A 19,606-nucleotide genomic window follows, 5' to 3' on the forward strand; every position below is an offset into this window, starting at 1 on the left:
CTCAGGGAGATGCACAAGTATTTCAGCAAACATACATTTCCAAAGAGAAGGCAAAAAGGAACAGTGGGAAAGATAGTCCAAAAGAAATCAAAGCTAGAGCTGAAGACGTTAATGGTTACATAAGGACAGAGGAAGAAGAAGATACAAGTGCTCGTAGAGCACAGGAAATAGAACACAAAGAAAGACAGGACAAGAAAACAAACTTTATTATCAGGGGAATAAGATATTATGGGAAGAATGAAAGTACTCTCAATTTGACAAGAGGCTTTCTGAAAGAGAAACTACATTGGAAAGGGAAAATTTTCCAAGCAAGAAGGGTTGGGAGGATATGTGAAGAGAGACCTCCACCCATAAAAGTCACCATGCAAACATACAAGACAAACACCAAATTTTGGGCAAAAAGAAACTCTTGAAAGACTCACACTTCTTCCTTGATGAAGATTTAACCAAAAAACAACAAGAGGAGAGAAGGGATGAAGTGAAAAAAATTTAAAAAACAAGAAATGAAGGGAAAAGGGCATGGATGTATAATGGTAAAGTCGTTATTGCAGTGTTTGGGCATCTGGGCAAAACAGAGTAGCAAACTGGCAGTAAAGAAAAAACAGAGAATTCAATAATAGGGACGAAAACAACAAGAGCAGCATGGACGAAAAGGGGTGAAGACTCAAATTTGAGTCTTATGTGCCAAACTACGTAACAGTCAAATCCTACCCAGGTCTACCTAAGTTTTGTTTTTTGGAATTGTAGATGCTACCCTTGGAGGAGGGGACTTGGGTTAGGGCCTATTGCGGAAGGTAGAGACATAATTTGTCTCGTGGAAACTCATGAGCATGATGGTTGCAAAACTCTTATGTTTAACGGTTATTTGAAGTTGGAAGTTTGGAACAAGGTCGCAGAAAATGGCAAAGAGTATGGGGAATACTAATTTTAGTGAAAGAAAAAGAAGGTTGCCACATTCAGTTAATTAAAGAAGATGAAAATAAATAATATTTATGGTTGAAATTATCAGAGAATGAGAATCACATAAGAATTGCAGCATGTTATTTTGCCTGTCAAGTCTCAAAAACTTACAAAAATAAGAGGCTTGACAACAAGGATCCGTATGTAGCTTTAAAACAAGATATTGTCATGTACTCTTAGCAAGGAGAAGTAATTTTAGTGGGAGATTTCAATGCTATAACAACAAATAGTCAAGCTAGGATTCTCTATTGCAAAGAGGATAACAATCCTATTTGGCTCACTGCAGAGGAGAATCCCCAATGGGTGCGGTGTTCAGAAGATGACAAATTTAGCAATCATTTTGGAGAGGAGTTGCTTACACTGTGTGGGGCTTTCAACTTAATTATTTGCAATGGTCTAGATAGATGGAAAAGGTCTGGGAACTTCACTTGCAACACATACAATGGGGCAAGTGTCATTGACTATGTGATGTGTTCACAAAGCTTGATAGAAAAGATAGACAAAGTTAGTATTGGAGAGCATATTTGGGACTTAAAATTAGACCATAACCCAATTTATATAAGGTTATCATGGTTAGAAGAAAGGCAGCATAGGAGGAAAACCCAATGCTCTTGACAATCACTATCAAGGGGAAAAATTCTTCTAACACAAGAAAATTGTACTATCTTCAAGACAATGTTAGAGAGATTAATTCGGAAGGAGAAAATTGGTTTCAAAAGCTTCAACAGTCATGAGTTAACAAATATAATTCAAAGTGCATTTGAGAAGTGAAAAAGAGCAAAAAATAGGAAATCAGAATCAAATTGTTTCCCTGTAAATACTTGGTTTGGTGAGAAATGCAAAATGGCAAAGAGAACCTTGAAAAAGGCAAGAAAGGAGAAGATGAATGTAAAGTTATATAAGAAGATACTAAAAAAGAAAAAAGATGAGTTCATGCAAACAAGGAGAGAAGAGTTAATATATTTAAGAAAGAATAATCCAAAGCTTTTCTAGCAAGAACTGCAACCAAGGAAGAAGCAAATTGAAAATAATATTACAGCCAATCAATGGTTTGAATATGCAAGGCAACTCTGTGAGAAAGAATCTGAGGCGGAGTCCCCCCTAGGATCAACACAAATTCAAAGCTCTTCAAATTACAGGAGGTGGAGAATGGAATTAAGAAGCTAAAAACAGGAAAGAAAAAGGATTTAGTTGAACTTCAAGCAGAGTATCTAAAATGGGGAATGAACACTCTTGCACCACACATCATGGAAATATTCAACAACATCATTCAACAAGGATTCCCAAGAGACTAGACAACTAGCCTAGAAATATCCCTTTTTAAAAGTGGAGACATTAATAATCCATCCAACTATAAAACAATTATGAACCATACTTTGTTTGCAAACCTTTTCGGCAGCATGGTAGAAGACAAAATTAGTAAGTGGGCAGAAGTAAAAGAAAAGAGGGCAAGAGGACAAGCGGGTTTTAGGCCGAAACATTCTACAGTGGATCATGGTATCACGTTGAGACACATTGTTGAAAAGGTTTGGGAGGACAAAGAAGAAGTATTTTGCTGCTTTGTTGACTTCAAAAAAGCATTTGACACAGTCCCTAGGGATAAGTTTTGGCGTAGAATGGAAGAACTTGAAATTCCTGTGCATTATAGAGTCGTTGTCCATAGAATTTATGAAGAAGTGAAAGTCTAAATTACAACCTCAACAGGTATTTCATAAAGCTTTAGAAGTGACATTGGAGTCAAGCAAGGTTGCCCTCTATCCGTTACTCTTTTTGGTCTATATAATGATAAATTGGAAGAGTGGCTAAATCTGCAAGGTGGAGATGGTGTTCGGTTGGGGGGTTTGTGATAAAGATTCTTTTATATGCTGATGATATTGTATTGATTTCTAAATCGACCCATGGATTCCAAATGCACTTATATTCCCTTGAGCATTTCTGTAGAGCAGTGGGGATGCAAGTCAATACTAGCAAGACCAAAATAATGATTTTTTCTAATAAAAGGAAACAGAGCCAGCATACTTTATTCTTTGAAGACAACATTCTTGAAGAATTAAATGAGTACAAGTACCTTGGGATTAATTTCAACAACAAACTCAATTGGGAGGACTGCAGAAAGAAGAGAATTTTAGGAGGGTGGAGAGCGTTATATGCTCTTCAAAATAGATGTAAAGAGGTAGAGTTATGGGATTGGAAAATGATTAAAGTGCTTTTTGGACTCCTAGTTTGTCCAGTGATGCTATATGGGTGTGAATTGTGGGCTAGCAGCACTCATGTCTCAAAATGGAAACAATTTGAGAAAATCCAAAAACGTTTGATCATGAGCAAGTTCAAAATAAAAAGTTCAGTACCTTATGAGATAATGTTGAGTGAAACAGGAGCAACTCCCATTGAAGCAATTGCTATGGTGTGGCTCATAAGATATCTAAAAATAATTGAGCAAATGAGAGTAGGTAGATGACCTAATGTTATCTTCAATGAAGGCATGAGTGAAAGAAAGAAAACATGGATGAAACAAAACTACACATGGTCGCAAAAATGGAATATCTACCTCAATCCCTGTCCCACAAATAGCAAGGCGCTAAAAGATTTTGTTATGGAGAAGTTTCGTAAAATGGTATGGGGAAAAGAGTTGGGTAGAAAGAAAAAATATTACATTGAAGAATTCAACCCTACGTTTGATCTACAACAAAAAGAGTTCATTGGAACTAGCATTTCGTGGAGGGCAAAGGTTCTTATTGTTCAATTAAGGACCAACTCACATCAACTTCGGTGTGAAACAAGACGATGGAAAAGGCCTAAAGAAGCTTGGGAAGAACGAGTGTGTACATTTTGCACGTCTGGGGTTGTGGAATCGGAAAAACATTTCATTTCGGTATGTGATGCATTCAAAGACATCATAGAAAGTTATGAGAACATGTTAGCATCAGTTTCTTGGCATTGTCTTTTTAGCGAGGGGATGGTTGGAAGGTTGGGCTAGCTCATCATCAATTTGAATCAGAAAAGGATTGAATTGCAAAAAGCGAAAAACAAGGAACTAATGGCCTTATAAACTATTTTTAGTCTTGTGGACCTTAAAATATCATTTCATTTCATTTCTAATGGAAGTTTTAGAGCCTTTTCTGCAGGTTTTCTACACGCTTGTTTCGCTACCTGAAAGTCCACATCACCAAGTGGGAAAGCAAAGCAGTGCCAGTGCCACTGTCGGTGGTGTTGTGTGACAACAAAGGAGCGTTGTGTGACAGCAAATGAAAGGGCACGAGAGGTGCAACAAATCCAGATCATGGGAAGTCTTGTTGCGCAATTTTTTTTGCTTTGTATCTAATGGAAGTTTTAGAGCCTTTTCTGCAGGTTTTCTGCACGCTTGTTTGCTCCATGAAAGTCCCGATCACCAAGTGGGAAAGCAAATTGTGGCGGTGTCGTTGTCGGTGGCGTTGTGTGATAGCAAAAGAGCATTGTGTTACGACAAATGAAAGGGCACGAGAGGTGTAACAAATCCAGATCACCAAGTGGCAAAGCAAAACGGTGGCAGTGCCTTTGTCGGTGGTGCGTTGTCACAACAAAATGACAGCGAAGGAAAGGACATGAGAGAGAGGTGTCAACATAGTAGTAATAGCAAGGTGTCAGCATAGTAGTAATAGCAGCAAAAAAATTTAAGTACGAAATTTAAGTTCAAAATGTAAGCATGGAGCAATCTTAGCATTATTTCAATCGGCAAAAAATTGAATGAAATAATGTTCTTTAACCAAATAAATTTTGAAGATGCAATACAGCATGTGCCTCTCCCTCTCGAAAAGAGGCCAAATAAAATGTCAAAGTCTCTCATTAACTAACAAAATGTGGTGTCAATATTTAATACGAAAAAAAAAAAAAAGAAAAAAAAAAAAAGAAGAAGAAGAAAAAGAAAAAGAAAGAAGAAAGAAATTTAACTTAAAACTTTGGGTTTCAGATTTTAATTTCTGAAATTTCTGTTTTAATCTCTGTGACGGCACGGATAACAAAGCATATCAATTAGTATAGTCGCTGTGGGCCCTTTGGACAAGGACTAATAAGTATTAATATTGTCAAGTATATTTTAAATGAAAAGAAGATTAGAAAAAGTTATTGCCAAATATGAATGTGGCTTTCATAGCTGAAAATACCCAGCCCCAAAAACATGATGTGGCTTTATAGATAAGGAAATAAAATAATATCAAAAGTTTCGGTGTGACGTAAGCAACACATGTGTAGGTCATCCCTTCAGAAAATATATGCTTTATTGAAGATCGTGCTTTCTGATTAGAAGGATGCTTTTTTCCCTCTCTTTTCGCTTAACATATGAATCCTAACTGATGTGGTGAAAAACACACTTGTCAACCTTATGGGAGAGGTTTGATTTCAAAGGCAAAAAATATTAGCAGATGATTTTTTTTTTTAAATTAATAGAATTTTTAAATCAAGTTCTTAAATATTTTAAATTATTTTGTCAATAAAAATTGGGTTGAATTAATTATATATATATATTATATATTTATATTTATTGGAATTTGTAATTTTGGTGGTATGGTATTAATTTATTTTGTCGATGAAAATTGGGTTGAATCAATTAATTATAATTAATTTTATATATATATTTGGTAATTTTTAGAATTTGTAATTTTGGTGCTATGGTTCTAGTATAATATGATGTTAATTTTTTATTACGACTTTAATTAAGAGGTGTATTTTTTTTATTTCAATATAGATATAAGTTAATCAAAATATACAAAATCCTCATAATATTTTATAGGAGTCATTTATGGAAGCGGGGGAATTGCCTGGACGGTCAAAAAGTGGCCGGCAAAAAAGATTGCCCGGAAGGTCAAAAGTGGTCGGAATCTGGGTAAAAAAGTTTCAAAAAATCTTGTAGATGCAGTTTTTGAATCATGTTTTTGATGGTGGAAATGGATTCACACCATCAAAATCCACTAAGGCACCTGAAATTATGAAGTTTGACAACTTTTACTTGGATTTACAAAAATCCTGGCCGGATTTTTTCAAAATATCGTCGGAATTTCCATAACTTTGAGAGCAAAAAAACATAATAAAATATCGTCGGAATTTCCATAACTTTGAGAGCAAAAAAGCATAATCGTTAGACTACGACATATTTTTTATAGGTGTAGTCTAATTTAGAGAAGAAATTATTTTTTTCACAATTTTTTTTATTAATTTTAATCAAAATTCAGAGATTTTTAAAAACTTGAGTTTAAATTGTTTAATCTATATAATTTAAGTGCCCTAGAGGTTTTTCAGAGCGTTGAATCCATTTATTCATTCAAAAATGTATTTTAAACAGAGTTGTCTTTAGTGACTTTTTGGACTTTCCAATGCCTGAATCCTGCAGAAAAAATTGAGGTGAAATCTTGATTTACATTATTTAAATTGACTGTATATATGGATTTAACTCCCTGAAAAACCCCTAGGGCACTTTGATTGTGTAGGGGTTATACATCAAACTTGTGGTTTCAATAAATTCCTGTGGGATTTTAGAGAAATTAGACGGAAAAACCCACCATAAAAGCTTCCAAAAAATCTCACTAAAAACAACTCGATTTTAAATAACAAAAAATGTTGAAATTGTATTGCCAAACTTTAATAAATTCCAGTAAAAAAAACTATTTGATCTATAAATTAGACTACCTTTTTTATATACCATATTTATATACTTTACCAAATAAATTACCTCACAATAACTTCAATAAAATATTAAATTAAAAATAAATTAAAATTTCAATATTAAAAAAAAAACAAAAAACAATTTCTATATTTATATTTTTAATAATTTAAAAATAAATTAAAATTTCAATATTAAAAAAACAAAAAAAGCAATTTCTATATTTATATTTTTAATAAAAAAAAATAAATAATTAATTTTATTATAATGAATAATATATGTAGAGATGATATACACTACTTAGGTATACTTCCTATGTATATCTTTCAATTCGAAGGAAAATCTTTCAATTCGAAGGAAACATGCCATTAGATATAAAGGTAAAGTAGTTGGGAATCTTGAAAAGGTATTTCAAATGATAAGATTGGTGAATCCAAGATATAGTCACGTATAAATATTTTGATATATTTTTATAATAATAAATTAAGTCATATTGTTAAATTGTAATGATTGTATTAGATTTTTTTTATCCTAATGATGAATCATTATTGCTGGTTCTAAAAGTTGATTATAATAATAATTAAATGTGATATGAATCTGGAAATTGATTTACACATTGTTGAGGGTTGCAGAAACTTCAAATCCGAGATTATTAGTTAATTTTAATATATATAAGTAAAGTGAGATTTGAGATAATTGATATGTTTAATTTGTAAGTAGTATTTTTATTTAGAGTATTTAAGTTATTAAAATTATTGGAAAATTGCACTTGATTTAGACTACACTAACTCTTAGTATAACTAATTTTTGCCCATTCAAAATTAAAAACATTTTTTTCATCATAAAATATCTTAACATAATACATTATCACCATTTATTCTATTCTAAACCAGTAACTTTATTAATTTTAATATTTAATTAAAAATTAAATTATAATTAAAAATATTTTTATTACTTTAATTTATTTTTAATTCAAACTTTAAATAATAATAATAATAATTTTACAAATATTAACTATATATATTTACTTTAAAACTAAATATTAATTTATTTTTAATTCAAACTCTCAATAATAATAATAATTATTATTATTATTATTATTTTAATTTTACAAATATTAACTCTATATATTCACTTTAAAACTAAATATTTATACACACTAAGTTATATTTAAAAACAATCTGAAAAAAAAAAAAGTGAAGACTAAGAGAAATTTAAAAAGAACCATATTAAGAAAGACATTAGTTTCTCGCATCACAATTTTTGGTAAAACAAATTATTTTACTAGACTTAAGTTTCATAATTTAAGAAGAGTTTTCAAAGTATTAATTATCGAAGTTTTTTTAAAATTAATTTAAAAAATATATATATGTAATTTTATTAATAAATTGTTGCATTGAGATTTGCTCTCATATAGTAGAAGAGTTTTCAAAGTATTAATTATCGAAATTTTTTTAAAATTAATTAAAAAAATATGTAATTTTATTAATAAATTGTTGCATTGAGATTTGTTTTTTAAGTTAATATGGTAGAGATGTAATGTAATATAATGTTTTATAAATATTTTTATTTTGTTAAAATAAATAAAAAATAAAAATAATCTTAATTTTTTTGAGGAGGTATTATTTTTTAAGATGTAAAGTTTTTTAGAGTGAAAAGAGATTTGATCGAGAGTTAAGATGGATCTAGCTTGGTATATATGATGATGATGATTAACATTCACTAAAATCAATATGGTGTATCACATTTTAAGAAGAAATAGATTAATTGAGCCTCTTTAACATTTTATTTCTATATTGGAAAAGAGTGAGAGATTACCCAATCACCATAGTTATTTTGACTTAACAAGTCAAGAAGTTGGCAGTGTGAGAAATATTTTGAAATGTACAAGGGATGTGATAATTTAAAGAACTAAGAATAAAAAAGTTTTTTTGGTTTAATATTGTCATGTTATAATTTCAAAATATATGGAGTAACTTAATACCAGTATAGATTCATGTTAAGCACATATCTAACATGAGCTTAGAGGGATCAAATTTTTTTAGGTGCAAATTTCTTTTAGAGTGCAAAATACAATGTGTATTATTTCAGTGTTTAAATTGTATTTTTGAATACTATATAGAGTACATAACTTAAACTTGTAAGTCCAAAAAATCTTTGTTGGATTTCGACAAAAAAAACATACCTAAAAAAGGGTCAAACTGTAAACACTGAGACCACTTCAAATGTTTTAACCATAAAAACGTTTTAACATATACATTTAGAGATTTTGTTAGCGCACATTAAAATGGTTTTTTGTTATTAATATATTTTTAAGTATATGCCACTATTAATTTGTATTAAATTATTTTATTGATAACCACATTGAATATTTTATTATATACAACATTAAAATATTTTATTTTAACATTTTTTCTATATATAAATATATACTAAGTTGATATCAGCCTAAATTAGTTAAGATATATCTTCAAATAGTTTATTTAAATCTCGTGATTAAATATTTTTTAAAACTATTACTTCAAATTATATTACTTCATATGGACAACTAACTAAACATGCATATGCATAACATATTCATTTTTGTTTTTTATTATAGCCGTCATTGTTTTCTTTTAGAAAATATTTTATTTTTATTTTAAGAAGGACACATGTAAACTCCACATTGAGCATGGACATAATTAAACATCTCCCTCATACTGCCTTGTAGAATGAGTCTCTTAGTTCAAAAACATCCATCCATTGTCAATCCACAGCCTCATGGGTTAAATTTTTTTTTTTTAGATAATAAAAAGTAATAGAAAATAGAAAATATGTAAGATGGATTGGAATCTTTTGTTAATTAAGAGTTTTAGTGAAATACAAGTATTTTAAGAGGTTAATTAAGGTAATTGAAATAGTTTTTATATGGAATTTATTATTATTATTTTGCATGTCATCCTTGCGCAAGTGCTATGTTAAATCTTCTTTGTATCATTCCAATTTTCTTGGATGTTTTTGAAGAGACAAAAATACATAAATGAACTACCAATTAGATATGATTGAGTGTTGTGGTCGCATTTTCATGATGTTGGACTAGATGATCCAAAAAAAATTTCAGACAACAGATTTGGCGTGAGAGGGCATATATGGACTCTTTGGATTATGCATATTTAAGGGGTGTGATGAAGGCCTTGGCGATTGCTAGATCAGTTTTCGAAGCTTGGGTTTTCACATTCAATAACCTCCTTTGGACACTCTTGGATTTGTCCAGACAGTTCCCACTTTTAGTTTAAATAAGTCCTTAGTTGGATGTGTTTCATGGAGGCGGTATTGATGTTTGGCCATTGGTAAGTTAGGGTGGAATGTGGTTTCAAGTTGGCTCAAATGAAGTGATTGGGTGGGTCATAGTCTTATGTTGATTGTGGTAGATCGATGATAGACTGTATCTCCATGGTGATTATCACTCTTGGCTATTTATTACTGGCTTTTGTTATTACATACTATATATGTTAACAGTTCCCCCCCCCCCCCACCACCACCACCCCCACTTGCTGCATATCTAGCAGTCTGACTTTCTATTGTGGTCTATTATCAAATCCATCCATACTAGATCATAACCCAATTTTCACATAGGATATTGCTCAATATACACTTTCATATAAAGTTGTATGTTATTGTGTGGAGACTCTAGGCATATTTTTTCCTAGAGCCACATGGTTATCATCTTTCGACATTATTTTCCCTTCTCTATGGACATTTGGCTTACCAGGAACGTTTCCACTCTTTGGAAGGATAGCAATGGGTGCTATTAATGTCAAATTTCAAATTTCTTCGGGTTTTTGGACACTGTAATACCCTCCTCCCACATTTACCCAAGCTAACCGGTCCACCGAGGTAAACATGTGACGAAGAGTTACTATGATATGATTCAACTCCCCAAGTATAGTTAAGGAAGTGGAATCGACAAACCAAAATAAAATTGACCTTTCCTAGGAGCTACAAAACCTTTAGGAGCCAACCAACCCTTCCAGGTGTCCAACCTTTGAGAGAACTTTCTTCTTGACTAAACTTGATCTAAATTGGGGCAGATTAATAATGTTATGCTAATTCCCCTCATCAGAATATAAAAATGTGCTTGAGGTTGTACTCCAAAATAGCAAGTAAAAGCATGAATTTTATGTGTTTTTGTTTAAGATAGTTTCATGAAGAAAACTTAAAACATGAAACCAAAACACTCAATGGAAGCATGCATCAAACAATAATACACCAGCCATTGATAAAGGAGTTCACCCCTCTTGGGCTACATCTCCTTGGATCAGCTCTAAAGGCTTGACCCCTTCTCATTATGCTCACAATTCTTCAGTTAAGAGTACATAAATGTGCTGACAAAAAGAGTGATTAGTTTCCCCTGCAAGGAAACATTCTTCTGCAAGGAATTCTCACTCTAAACATATGACAACCTACAGTTAGTCATGAAACAATCAGCAAGCTAAGGGCTCTCAAATCAAGACCCCATATTCCAACTTCCAAGAGCATAAACAAGTACAACAATCCACTTGAAGTACTTAAACAAGTCTCTTTCTCCATACACATATAGAGAAAATAAGAAAAACAACTACAACATTGTTGTAATGGCTACTGCAGGAACACATATGGAGGCTGGAATACCCCTACAAGGTCATTTCCATCTTGGAACTCCTCCATAAATTGAATCAACACTCTGGTTGACCAAGACACCCATAGGCTTCACTTTGAAAAAAAAAATCCTATATAGAAGTGCTCATTTGACTCTGAAACCTATTCCAATGAGTTCAGAATGCCCAAAAATGGCTATCTAGCCTCTTTTTACATTCACTTTGGTCGAAAACTACCTTAGTTATGACTTCTGCCAGTCTCCCCACAATTTCCTCCTCCAAATCTGGCTTACTTCCAGTTAATTTCATTATTTGTAGTCTAAACTAGCAGTTCCACCGAAATTGGCAGTTCCACCATCAATCCCGCCTATCTCGCAGTAAAAGGTTGAGTGGTCACACTTGCGGTTAGGTCGGCGGTTACGGCGACGGTACTGTTGTATGTCGAATATCGCAATCGGCGTGCCAGGGGTAATACACATTACGCAAGACCTTAACGCATGAAACATGCGAACTAGTGATAAGGGGACCCACTGGATTATAAACTTCAACAAAATAGAGTATCACGTCTGGAACCTCTCGCTCATCGTAATCAGCGTTATCGCATTCGGGACTTAACTGCACCTGGACCCAGGTTGATAACCTGTGACCGATGCGATTGCGATATGCGATCGCATCGCATCGCAACTCCATACCTTGTTGGGGTCAGGGCTGATTCTTTTCACCAATTTGATTGCAATATGTGATCACATCGCATCGCATTACACAAATTGCCAGGGGCAGGGCCGATATCCTTTCCTACAATATGCAATTTCGCTAATTGCAATCGGCTTTGTCTAGGGACCGATTCTTACCTGATTCACCTTGTTGCTGTGATATGAGATTTGTGAGGGCCAATGGCGGGCCGCCACTTGGTGCCTCCTGATTGGATAGGACCTTTGCCACATCATTCCAATCCTCCCATGTCATCAAATTAACCTTGAAATTTGACCAACTCTAACTTCCACATACGAGCTTGGATTTAAGTTTCGTTTGCACCATTGGATTCAGAATGACGAGATCTTCAATCTGAAGCTAATATGGTCAAAATTCCAAATTTTGAGCTCCTGATCACTCTTCCCCACTAAAAATCTTCTGGTCTCCAAAAGTTTAAATAATCTGCAACTCCTTTGTACTTTATCTGCACTGCAAGTATCCTACATATCATCCTTCCTTCTCCTTCACCTTTGTTCTTCGGATCCACAAGAGATGAGTCGACACCAGCATCCCCTGCAAATCTGTAGTACAATATCCTGCAAATTACATGTTTCGCTATGTGACTAAAGAATTCAAGTTTGATGTCCTTCTCAACCTGTCCATGTCACTATGGCCATCCACAACAACATCCTTCCCAAGAAGAATTCCAAGAAGATTATCTGAAAAATACTTATCAAGGATAAGATCCTAAAAGACTTTGTCAAATGAACCCAAAACAAGCTTCACATAGTGAATACTCGTATAACTCAAGTGCCACACACATTTGGAACATACTAAATGTGTTGCATTTACTCATACAACAGTCTTAAAATGATTTTTACAAAATGTTTTCAAGAAAGCATTTTACAAAATCTAATGAACTTAACTCCCAAATTTCTCTATTCAAATTGACTATCAACAATCTAAACTAGCATTGTAATGCTTAAAGAAAAACATTGTTGCATATAAGTGATTTATTTATGAACATCACTTTTACAAATTACCCAACTATGGGGATATGCAACTAGTGAAAAACAAAAATTTACAGACTTCAACTGCACAAATAGTCTGCCCATTTCTTACCCAACTAGGTAAATTAACCCTCTATTTGAACTTTATCTTCCTCTGAAGTTGTTTCAAGGATGGTCGCATCTTGTGCCACTTTTTCTGTTGTCACTTCCTCTTCTGGTGCTTGCGTGATATGCTTGCCCTTACCAGGATGAAGTTGTGGAAACAATTTCCAACACTTCTCGACCCAAAGCCCACTGATATTGCAATGAGTACATAATTTCTTTTGAGCTCCACTCGTCTCACTTGCCTTTATCTTTGGATGAGATTTTCTCCTTTCGGTCTCAATTCCAGTAGACATAAACATCTTCTCGAGGATTGCTTTCCTTTTATCGCACTTATCTACACAATGGTTAGATGAAAGGCAAAAGGTGCATGGAAAAATTTTCCTCAACACGTTATTCAAATCCGCATTTTGTTTTCCAACATGAAAAGCATTTGATTTAACAGCATTTGAATTAACAGCAGTCGAATGAACATAACTCGAATGAACAGAACGGTTATTCCTCCTTCTACTGTCGTTTCGCTTACGTTTTCTGCGTGAGAAACTCACGTGGCTTAAAGAACTGAGATTCCTTTCTTCCTCGACGCTTTCATCTCTCTTTGGAGACGTTTCCCCTTCAAATCCTCCTTACATTTGAGGAACCATGCAGGAACCAGTTCTGGGTGCCAACTCCAACATGTTTCCTCCTTGTGTCCTCCCTTATGGAAAAAGGAACACGTGACCCATGAACCATCGCTAGAAGACCATTCTTCTTTTGCGACATAGCCTAAGCCTTCGTATTTAGGCCTATCCTTGGCTACAATTTGATTTTTGATGCCCTGCTGGTTTACGCCAAGGCCTCCTCCCTTCTAACCCATCTTGGTCAAGAGTTTGGATCTAATGCCTTTACTGTGTTTTTCAAAGGCCGCAAATGAATTTACATCAATACTTTCGCATAACGAAGAAGCATGTAAATTCTTACCCTTTACTGCATCCTTTGATTGGCATATGAAGATGTTTTAAATTCCCTTTTAATTCGAGATGTGTCCTCTTGGACTCTTCAACTCTCTTCTTTCAGCTCCTCAGATTTGGGTGCTGATAGAACCTCATCTTCCACATCATGTGGACAGAAGGTACAAAATTGTCCATCTGCCTTCTCTGAAGGACTTTCTACACTAGCATATTTCATAAAAGTTGTAGAAAAACATGAAGATTGTGGAGAAGATGGTGGTTTATCACCATTCTTGTTACCTTCTTCCCTTAGAGAACATTCTCCTCTTGGAGGTCTAAATCCTTCACCTTGCAAATTGGTATTCCTCTCTTCATAGAGGACTTTCACCATTTCTGCCATGTCTAAGAAAGCCTTTCTAAAAGCCTTCACATCCTTTGACATTCTTGTAGGCTCTCCTCCTTGGGACATGCTTTGTTTGAAGCTTCTACTGCAATTTGAGGTAGAACTTGGTGGTAGAGATTGAAACAATCTTGCTCTCCTTTCCAAAACCTTCTCCTCAATGAGCTTCAAAACACATTTACTTGCAAACAACAATCAATTCCTCCTTGCACAAAGAAAAACCATAGCTCTGATACCAACTTGATCTAAATTAGGGCAGATTAATAATGCTATGCTAATTCCCCTCATCAGAATATAAAAATGTGCTTGAGGTTGTACTCCAAAATAGCAAGTAAAAGCATGAATTTTATGTGTTTTTGTTTAAGATAGTTTCATGAAGAAAACTTAAAACATGAAACCAAAACACTCAATGGAAGCATGCATCAAACAATAATATACCATCCATTGATAGAGTTCACCCCTCCTGGGCTACATGTCCTTGGATCAGCTCTAAAGGCTTGACCCCTTCTCATTATGCTCACAATTCTTCAAATAAAAAGTACATAAATGTGCTGACAAAAAGAGTGGTTAGTTTCCCCTTCAAGGAAACATATTCTACAAATAATTCTCACTCTAAACATATGACAACCTACAGTTAGTCATGAAACAATCAACAAGTTAAGGGCTATCAAATCAAGACCCCATACTCCAACTTCCAAGAGCATAAACAAGTGAAACAATCCACTTGAAGTACTTAAACAAGTCTCTTTTTCCATACACATATAGAGCAAAGAAGAAAAACAGCTACAACACTACTGTAATGGCTACTGCAGGAACGCATATGGAGGCTGGAATACCCCTACAAGGTCATGTTCATCTTGGAACTCCTCCATAAACTAAATCAACACTCTAGTTGACCAGGGCACACATAGGCTTCACTTTGCAAAAAAATTCATATCCAGAAGTGCTCCTTTGACTCTGAAACCTGTTCCAATGAGTTTAGAATGCCAAAAAATGGCTATCTAGCCTCTTTTTGCATCCAATTTGGTCGAAAATTGCCTTAGTTATGACTTCTGCCAGTCTCCCCACAATTTCCTCCTCCAAATCTAGCTTACTTCCAGTTAAATTCATTATCCGCAGTCTAAACTGGCAGTTCCACCATCAATCCGCCCTATCTCACAGTTAAAGGCTAAGTGGTCACACTTGCGGTTAGGTCCGGCTGTTACGACGATGATTCTGCTATCTGTCAGATACCTCAATCAGCGTGCCAGGGCTAATACACATTACACAAGACTTTAACGCATGAAACATGTGAACTAGCGATAAGGGGACCCACCAGATATAAACTGAAACACAATCCAGTATCGCATACAGAATCTCCTACTCATTACAATCGACGTTATTTCATTCGGGACTTAACTGCGCCTGGACCGAGGCCAATAACCTGTGGCCGATGCGATTGCGATATGCGATCGCATTGCATCGCACTCCATAAACTGTTGGGGTCGGGGCCGATATCCTTTCCTGCGATATGTGATTTCGCTAATCGCAATCGGCTTTGTCTGGGATCCGATTCTTACCCGATTCACCTTTACGCTGCAGTATGCGATGTATGAGGGCTAATGGTGGGCCACCACTTGGCGCCTCATGATTGGATAGGACCTTTGCCACATCATCCCAATCCTGCCATGTCATCAAGTCAACCCTGAAATTTGACTGGTTATAACTTCTGCATACGAGCTCGGATTTGAGTGTCATTCACACCATTGGATTCAGAATGAAAGCTCTTCAATCTGAAGTTGAACTTCTCAAAATTATAACACTTTGAAGTTTTGACAAATTTTGAGCTCCTTATTAGAACTAGAGCCACAGTTGCTCCCATGACAAGCCCTCCATGCGACTGATACCCTCCAGTTGCTCCCACAACAAGGCCTCCATGCGACTGTGGCCTTTTTCAAGTAGTTCTGTGTCATAGACCTCGAATTCTGAGCCATTTTTTCAGGGCAAGGATTCAGGCCTCTTCCCAGAACTTCATGAAACTTTCAGAAATGATAGATAATAAGATGACAAGGCCTCTAATGCAAAACTTGAATAAGGAACTGACCTGAAAAGGCCTAGCTATGACATACATTTCGTCAAACACATCATGAACATGTAATCTACAGGTCATATAAACACATGTGAGCATAGGGACTTCATACTTATATGAGATTTGTTAAGAAGGTATGATGCCCCCTCATAATAACTGCATTATCATCTATTAGGTCATACATTCATTACATTCATTCATTTACTAATCAAAACATAATGAGAGCCATAACCAAAATTTGTCATAAACTGTGCTTATAACTAGCATATAACCAAGAGAATAACAATGATAGAACAACCATTATCATCACATAATAACAAACATATTTACACATAATACTCAAGAGGAAAAGAGATTTTATCAACATATGCAAAATGCAACCAAGCCAGGGACTTCCACGTATCACTCAACCATAGAGTAGTTGAACCAAATCATTCTTTCAACCAATCATCGTCGTGCCATATTCCAAACATGAATGTGGGACTCACAATAGAACTAGTTAAGGCTTTCTCAGGCTTTACTGTGTATCCCACTAAGGGATTCCTAGGCCCAAACGATAAACATACAATACAGGATTTACCGCAATCCCTCCATGTATCGGTCAATGGATCACTAGGCGCTAAACAAACATGGGTGCTTCCATAATTCTCCACCTAAACCATGAGAAATTTATCTGTCTCCACCCATGAGGATTTACCATGTATCCCGCCATTATTGATCAAGGGATTCCTAGGCCCAATGAGGGTATACACCTCTAGGATTTATCGTATATCCAACCATTAACGATCAAGGGATTCCTAGGCCCAACAAGGTTATTCACAACCAGGATTTACTGTGTATCTCACCATTACCAATCAAGGGATTCCTAAGCCTTGTGATTTTTCCTGAGACCACCCCATTCAATTTCGAAACCATCTGGAAATCCAGCTCAACCAAGTAAAAGAACCCCATCACACCATGGCTATCCCGAAATGGAAAGGCGAGGCTAAAATCCACTGTCACACCTAGAAAGACCCATGCCAATGACAACAAGAGAACCAAGTACGCACATTCATGTACCATGCATGCCAAAAGTAGCAAGGAAATCATACATGCAACTCGATACCTGCAAGTAATCTCGTTGTAGTCACTTGATCTCGCTCTTCCTTGCTTGATCTTTTCTTCCCTTTTCTTTCTTGTCCTTCCTTTGCCTTTCTTCCTCCAATGCTAGAGTGATCTAAGAATAATATAAGTGTGCAAGAGTATGAGAGAGAGAGAATAAAGAGAGACCTCCAAAACTGAATTGATAAAAGGTTAAACTGACAAAAAGGTTGTGAATTGATCATTAAAATCATTTTTATCAATGAGGCCTCTATTTTCTTCAATTTCCATTATTGTCCTTCATTTTCCTCCACACATGAACCCTGTGACCTTTCACCTTCCTTTTCTCCTATTTTCCATTATTTTCATAAATAAAAATTCCAATTAATGCCTCTTTTCCTTTTCAAATACTTTTCCATTGCCTTTGTCAATTGCCTTTAGCCATAATAAACTAAATGAAAACCCACACTAGGATTTTTTTCCCAACATTCAGCTTGGAATAAGTGTCCCATGACCTTGGTCTTATTTTTCCTTTATTAACTTTATTACATGGATTTTTAACCTGGGGTTGTTACAAACCCCTCCCCCTTAGGGGAACACCGTCCTCGGTGTTCAATGACACCTACAACTAGCAAGACCACTGAAAATCAAAACATACTGCCCATGGAGCTTTATAACTTAGCTCAATGCAATATTTACAATGAACAACCCACTGAAAAGCATAACCAATGTGACCAACATAACAACATGACAATCATATTGCTTATTGGAGCTTTATAACACAGCTCATGGTGGTATTTACATCCATAGACATATATACATATACCAAAACACCATACCAAAACATATATCAAAAGACATCTGCTCAACCAGCCAATAGAGAAGGATACATAGCCTGCATCTGATCATCCATCTACCTCGTAGCTTCATCGGGCCCAAAGTGCTTTCACTTCACTTTAACTTGCTCGGTTTCGGAGCATGAGCATCTTTCTCTACAAAATACACTGAGGTTCCTGCTAGAATTCTCCTTTTGGCTCCACCTGCAATATATACCAATCAATAACATGATCAACATCCTTTACATATATTTTAAGCAATGAAACATGGAAAATGTCTTGGACTTCCATTATCGGAGGCAGTGCAAGTGTGTAGGTCGTTGGTCCAATCCTCTCAAGGATCTCGAAAGTCACACAATACCAAGGTGCCAACTTCACACATGACTCGATCCTCAAGGATCTCTTCTTGGGATTGATGCGCAAGTACACATGTTCCCCAACTTGAAACTCCTTAAAAAACTTGTGTTGATCTGCATAACTTTTCTGCATATCCTGTGCTACCTTTAGATTCTTCTTGATAACCTGCATTTCCTACTCCATCTCTTCCAACATGTCTGGTCCTATCAACACCCTCTTCACTAGATCGCTCCAACTGATGGGAGTATTAAAACTTCACCTGTAAAGTGCCTCAAACGGAATCATCCTCAGTAACTCCTGATACCCATTGTTGTAAGTGAACTCAACCTGTTGAAGTTACTCTTCCCACTCAACAATGTTGATGCATGACGTAAATTCTCAACATGTCCTCCAAAAGTTTGTTGACCCTCTTTGTCTGTCCATCTATTTGTGGGTGATAAGTTGTGTTGAAGGCAAACTTTGTACCCAAACCTACAAACAACTCCTTCCAAAACCTAGAAGTGAACTTAGCATCCCTATTTGATACAATATTCTTCGGTACACCATGAAACCTCACTATATCTCTAATGAAGACATGTGTTACCTCACTAGTTGAATATGTAGACTTCACTGGAATGAAGTGTGCTACCTTTGTCAACATGTCCACCATAACCATGATGGAATCATGTTGTCTAGATGTCCTCGAAAAACCTATAATGAAGTCCATGGAAATGATTTCCCATTTCCACACTGGAATCAGAATCGATTTTAGTAATTCAACTGGATGCTTACACTATGCTTTTACATGTTGACAATCCAAACATCTAGCCACAAACTCTACCACTTCCTTCTTCAGATTCAGCTAGTAATAGAACTTCTTCACTGTCTTTTGATATCTTGGGTGATTTGAATACGATTTAGTATGAAATTCCCTTAAGGTAAGC

General features: G+C 35.2%; 1 non-coding gene across 1 annotated transcript; it reads right to left on the reverse strand.

The window, feature by feature from the left end:
- Window positions 1-9,496: 9,496 nt before the first annotated feature.
- On the reverse strand, window positions 9,497-9,605 carry LOC149225976 (U6 spliceosomal RNA). The gene has a single exon (XR_016248501.1). It is a non-coding gene; the product is annotated as a U6 spliceosomal RNA (small nuclear RNA).
- Between the last annotated feature and the right edge of the window lie 10,001 nt (window positions 9,606-19,606).

This window comes from Pinus tabuliformis, chromosome J (genome assembly GCF_031772625.1).
Source record: "Pinus tabuliformis cultivar Carrire ecotype Pingquan chromosome J, CPIR1, whole genome shotgun sequence".
In the NCBI taxonomy this organism is placed as follows: domain Eukaryota; kingdom Viridiplantae; phylum Streptophyta; class Pinopsida; order Pinales; family Pinaceae; genus Pinus; species Pinus tabuliformis.